The following is a 7151-nucleotide window of genomic DNA, read 5'->3' as shown; positions in this document are numbered from 1 at the left end:
GATATTTGTGAGAAGTGGATCAGAATGTTCATAAATGATTACATTGAAATGTTGGTATGTCTGTAAGCAATCTGAAGAACGGATATTCTGTTTTAATAGATATAGATGGCTATAACACCTGTATTTTAATTTTCGCAGGTAGTTTATTTTGGCAACTCATTTCATTTCATCGACTACATGAAGGATTTATTGATTATGTTTTTTTACCAGTTTTTAGAAACAGTGAAAACATCAATTATTTCCATGGGAACTATTTCATTTAAGTGACCCTTGATCTCATGTAAACGCATGCCTCCTGAAACACAAAGATATTAAATTGCCGATTGAAAACGTTTCACAGCCATTACCGGAATGAAATGCTGGTACTCTGACAATAAGATTTTAAACTACTTCGGAAACATTTCCCTCATTTTGGGTCCTCTTTATTCATTGTTTTTGTTTTCCAGTCTTTGGGACTGTCGGACAACGGTTCTATGTAGGGCTATTATTATTATTATTATTATTATTATTATTATTATTATTATTATTATTATTATTATTATTATTATTATTATTGTTGTTGTTGTTGTTGTTGTTGTTGTTGTTGTTGTTGTTGAAAAGGATGGCTGTATTTTGAGCCTGAAAAGCGAAATATAAGGAAAATAGAAAAGATCCTGTATAAGATAAATTCACAAAACACAGCCATCCTTTTCAATAAGACCTACCTGAAAGAAGGTCTACTCCTTTCATATTATTATTATTATTATTATTATTATTATTATTATTATTATTATTATTATTATATTACGTCATGGGTTTAGGCCGTCAAGGCAAAATTCATACCTTCTTTAAAAACAAGGATTTGAAATGTAAGGATAATACCTTATGAACCTCATCTTTAACGGGATTAACTTTATGATGAAACTGGTATAAAAGCATTTCCCGAGCTGTTATCCTTTTCCTTATGAAAAGACTCGCACAAAATAATTGAAAATGAACACATTCAGTTGATTAGTTGATCATAGCTACACTCATTTGCTATATGAGGTAACTTTAATAGAATGATTTCATTGCAAACCTAGAACACAATGTAAGTTATCAAAGTTAATTCTGACTTCCTACAGACGTAATAAAATATTTTTTAGTAATTCATCAAAATAATATGTCTAGAACATTATGTATTTCTATCATGTTTATTCCTTATTTATTTGCTGCAAATTCTTCATATCGTTAGACGAATTCAGGAGCATGAATGGTAATTTACAAAACATCGTCAGTGTCAAGAGGATTCCCTTTGCAAATTTCGACCTGAATTGGGGTGGCCCACCTGGAACAGCGGGCCCACTCGATTCCTTAGACGTCAGAATTGTCTACACTGCGGCAGCGAAATTCAATTTTACGTAAGTATCGTTTTTAAGAAGTCTATCCGCGATCGTGCTATCAACCATGGTGCGACCAAAATCAATATGAACACTTAATAATCTGTGTCTGTCTGTCTGTCTCTATTTTTTCTTTCTCAACACTTGTGAACCATTCTCTGAAAGCAAGGTACGCGATAACAAACAGTAAGTTTTTGTCATTGAAACATCACTCAGCAAATACAGATACTACTGACTAATCTCGAATTATTTACATTTCATACTCATTTTATTCATGAGGTTTTGCAGTGGGCAATTTTATACCATTTGCAGTGGCAATTTTATACCATTATGAAAAAAAATAAGAAAGTCCGGCCACAACAATCAGACCACTTTCTACATTTCCTGAGAAGAGATCAGAGACCTGTTCTGCCATCTACTCGGCTGGTATTCCCGTCCTGACTTTGTGTTCAGTATTTTTCAAGCATTATCAGGAGGACACTGGAAAGCCGATGTCACTGACGAATTGGTCATAAGAACCACAATGAAGCAAATGTTCCCATTCACCATTGACCAGGTTTTTTTTTTTGTTAATTCTATTTTCATATTCTTTTAACACACATACACACACATATATATAAATAAATAAATATATATATATATATATATATATATATATATATATATATATATATATATATATATATAATATATATATATATATATTATAATATATATATATATATATATATATATAATAATCAATTACCCCATTCCCATAGGAAGAAATGCTTGTAAGGAGGAATATGAACCAAGTGCATTAGACTAAATTCTTCTTCCAGGTTCCTCATTCGGGAGCCGTGGGATGGAGAATGGGGTCTTCCCGACGGCAACACGGGGAACTTCACCGGGATAGTCGGGACCCTCCAGTATGAAAAGGCTGATTTCTCGTTTCTCCTGACGCCTATCCCCGTCAGAATGAGCGCCATGGAAAGCTCCCGAGTCTATTTGCAAGATCCCTTTGTCATTATATCTCTCAAGCCCGCACCTCTGCCGAAAGCACTGTCCATTGCCAGACCTCTAACAGGTAAAGTGCATGCAAGTAGAGTTTTTAAGGGACTCGATTGTTTAGCACATAAATATGAGTCATAACTAATTTTGATTTATTCATTTTTTTCTTTAGAAACTCTGAACAAATAATTATTATTAACTTATTTGTAACTATCGTTTTCTTATTTTTGACTTGGAATTGTGGAAACTGAAATATGCTTTCGTAAGTTTATTGTTATCCTCTCGTTTAATTATTCGGTTTCCTTTGTAACACATAAAATAAGCATTTATGCATACTGGGGTTGGCTGGAGAGAGTTTTTCTTTCTACTTACAAATGTCGATTTTGCTTAATTTAAAGTTGAATGCCTTAGCTTTTTATCATTTTTATCTATTTACATATACACTCGTGAACGTTAATCTTAAAATATGAAAGCATATAGCTATCGCTGCAACGGGTTTAGGTTACTGATTCTAAACTAACCTTGCAAAGTTTTCGTTAGCTTTTGACATCCAATAATGAAGGAAAGTACCTGTAGTACTTGAATACAAACTGGCATGATAATTATTTGCTCGTCTCTTCATTCATTGTTTTAGATGGCAGATTGACAACGGAAGCTGAATGCATTCTGGAACTTTTCTAAAATGGCTAAGACTTTGGCTTGTTATCTCGGTGTCACCTACTCCGAGGTGCTAGTACTAAACATACTGGAAGTTCATTGGGACGCCGTGTTTAGTACTAGCCCCTCTGGGATCAAAGTATTATATACACCCATTTCCATATTGTGTAGTCGAAAAATGATATCAATAAGCGATATCTTCGTGCGGCCGTCTACTTTACGTTTACCTCGGACCTCGTTTACCATACGATGTTTAGTACTAGCACTCGGAGTGGGTGACACATACAGTAGATAAAAAGCCAAAGTAGCACCTATTTATGGACACTATGCTTTCAGTCACTTCAACAGAGGGACATCGATGTATAAAAACAATTACGAGTTTATTCTCTCTAAATATAAACGGCAACCAACACGACAAAATATTTGCCACTTTGTGATTCGCAGATTCGGTATGGATTTGCGTCGTCATTTCCGGCTTCTTGATTGGCGTGAACTTTTGGCTCTTTGAGAAGATTGGACAAAATTTCCCCGATGGCGAAAAATTTGAGTTCATTCACTCCATTTTCGATGTTTGGGGTATAATACTGGAAGATCCACCAGAAAGGCTACCTCGTCAATTTTCCACTCAGGTAATGGTACTATCCTGGAGATGTTCAATGGTGTCCGACGCCGTCTTCTTACGGTCAGATAGATAATGAAATGTGAAATCGTCGTCCCTTTCTTTACCGATTTGTATCAGCTTTCTATTTTTTTTTTACGTTAAGTAGAAAATATACACACTGATATCGACGGCCTGTCTTAATGAACTAGTCCCACCACACTGTGGGTTCGCCCACAGTGCAGTGTGACTAGTTAAGAGATCAGTGTCATGTCTTCCTGTTTTTCGTCAGGAAAACTAATCATATTTAGTATTATATTTTGCTGTTATCACTTATTTATATAATAATTTCTAACCCATTAAGCGATTTCTTTCAACCTCTTTATGTTTTTGGCAAGATAAGCATCTTTTGAAAGTAGAAGTCCAATATTACGAAGATTTTGACAAATGCAAAGTGGATTTAGCACTAGTATTATGCTGAAGGCCTTTGATGAGATGAAGAAGTATGAGAGCTCTGTGAAATGGTTTTTATCCCCCTTAATCTAATCAGCTCTTCACCGTCTTCGCAGCTGTTACTAGGCTGGTGGATGATTGCTTCCTTTTTGCTATCATCAGCTTATAAGTCATCGCTGGTCTCTCACCTGACGGTTGTCAAGAGATATAAGGCAATCAATGAAATGGAAGACCTTCTGAAAAGACCTGCTGGCTATAAGTGGGGAAGAATTCCTTTGACTGGGGCATCCTTACTCTTCTTGACAGAAAATCCAAATTCTGTCATCCGAAAAGTGGCCAGTATGATGGAGGTTAGTTTTCCTCTTTCTTTTTACCTTTCTATATTCTTCGTATTTGTCATTAGCATCGGGAAACTTAGTCGCTCCATTGCAGTAAAAGCAAATGTAGTGAATGAATGTACTGGATAAGAGAGAAATTAAGAAGAAAATAAAGGAGGAACTTACAACAATCAGAAGACAGCATAGATTCTAAGGGGGCTTCGCGGTGCTCAAAAATTTGTGGTAGACCTTAGGCGTTTTGGTATTTGCGGCATCTAGTCACAATGAAGACCAAGAAGCTACAAGAATGAATTAGTGAGAAATGAAATTTACAGGTTGAGTTCTTAACTCATCCTTTTCCTAGGTATTACAAAAAAAAAAATACTGAATAAGCGTAAGTCACTGAAATGACGCTCAGTAAATTCAATAAAATCTTTATCAACATTTATTCTAGAATGCAAATATGTGAGAAGAAAATAACCTTGACCCAAAGGCCGGTTGACACAGCCAACTTAATTCCCTTAAGCAGCCAAGGCCTGACGAGAAATAGCAAGAGAAATAAAACAGGAAGGACCTTACCCTAGAGAAATGAAGATAATATAATCTAAATCATACCGTTATGAGGCCTCATGCCTTGGAAGTTGTTTTTCCTCTGGAAGGAACCGTTCTACTGTTAAACTTGAGAAATTTTTGACGGTTGTACTTGAGCCTTCAAAGGCGACAACTTCAAGCACTTTTACGTCTTTTACCAACGCGGTCACATTTGCTATCGCCAATAATGTAGAGCTAAAAACAGCGATGGGTCACAATAAGGCAAAAGAAGCTAATAGAAAGAGAGAATGACAGAAGACATTGCCCGTCAGTGCGAGCCTTAATAACAGTGAGGCTTTAACCCTGCTTTACAATTGTTCTGAAGGGCCTTTCAAACGCAAGAATATGATTAGCATAGGCCATGTTAGGCCTCACCCATTCTGTTTCCTCTCAGTCCTCTTTATGACGCAGAATCTGCTCGTATTTCACTTGATTTCAGCTTCTTTAACAACATTTTATGCGGGCTTGGGCTGAGCATGAACGCCCAAAGTTGAAGGCATCCGTTCCAATTACTTGAAGGGCAAAAAGACCACGGTTCACATAGATTGTTTAAAGACATCTGAAAACGCAGTACTTTTCATAGTTTTGAGTTGAAAACCTGCTGACTAAACATTCTCTCCAATGTGGAATACCCAAATGCCTCATATTTATTATTGTAATCGATATATGCAAATTTCCCTGCATAAAACGAGTAAAAATCAATCGAAGTGCAAAGTGGCTCTATAAATACTACAACGTTTTTCGCCAACTTAGTGGAGCTAAGTCCATCAGGTATCCTTTTCATATTTTTTTACCTTAATGTCCTAAGTAAAATGGATTATAGACCTAAAATGTCTAAAATAAATTGATAGTTGAGTTACAGAAAAGAAAAACGAATTGCATGAAAGGATAACTTTTCTTATGATTTTTTTCATATATCAAAGCATGTTCTTTTCTTTTCCTCTTGTAATGGTTATACCAACTCGATAATCCCATACATCCCCTACACTACAGACCCATAAACACACACACACACACACACACGTATCTATGTGTGTGGATAAGAACCCACATTATTATTAATGGTAATTTGATTTTCAAAATACAGTGTATCGACGCAACTTGTTAGAAAAGTGAATTAAGGTCTTGAAGAAACAGACGAGGCACAGTCATCCCAGCAAAAATTTTGCCGTTTCAGGTCCTTGAACCTGAAGAACAGTTGAATCGAGTTTTGGCAGGCGGGTACTCCTTTATCTCTCGCAAGTACTGGGCTTTAGCCGATCTCTTAAAGGCAGAGAAGGAAGGACTCCCCGTACACATGAGCACCAACGATTTTCCTGTGTCATTGGGATATGGCTGGGGATTCAGGTAGGGAAGAAAGAAATTTTCACTTTCACTTGAGAGTTGATGGCTTCACAACCTCATCCAAATAACGAAAATTATTCATTACTGCTCTGTATTTTTTTTTAGATGATTCCAGGTCACAATTCATGGTTGACGAGGTGAAATAAATAAGTCATATTATTCAGAACTATATCATCAATTGCTTTATCACTCAAACACTGTCGATAATTCATGGTTGATGAGGTGAAATAAATAAGTCATATTATTCAGAACTATATCATCAATTGCTTTATCACTCAAACACTGTCGATAAGGACTCTCTCTGGAAATGAAATAGGTTTTATCATATTATGCTGCCTTCACATATTCATTCAGGGTAATTATGAATGCATTCCATGTTTTCTAAACGGAAAAAAATTATTTTCATTAAAGGCTGGAAAGGATAAAACCCTCAATTATTATTCTTACAACTAACCAATGCCTCTGATTTTAATTTTTAGTATGTCTTTTTGTTATGATCATATGCTATAAATTGTCTCTTTTCATATTGATGCTGTATCATCATTAAATATCCATATACCGATATTCCAAGGAAGGGATCGCCAATCAGGGAACCCATCGACAAGCTCAAACAAAGGCTCCTTGAAGCTGGCCTTGTCGACTACTGGTTGGAAGTCATTGTCAAAGATATAGCTGACAATATGGGAAAAGGGACAGGTGGACTAACGCTTGGCAGTTCTACTGATTTGGAGCAAGATAATGAGGTCATTTAACCTGCAGAACAGTAGCATTTGCCTTAGATTGGTTACTGTTAATGACATTTCTCATCCAGCTTAGCAATTTTGCAAATAGCTTTAGACAGCT

Source organism: Macrobrachium rosenbergii, chromosome 6 (genome assembly GCF_040412425.1).
Source record: "Macrobrachium rosenbergii isolate ZJJX-2024 chromosome 6, ASM4041242v1, whole genome shotgun sequence".
NCBI lineage: Eukaryota > Metazoa > Arthropoda > Malacostraca > Decapoda > Palaemonidae > Macrobrachium > Macrobrachium rosenbergii.
The sequence above is the reverse complement of the archived record's forward strand: the minus strand, read 5'-3'. Positions refer to the sequence as shown.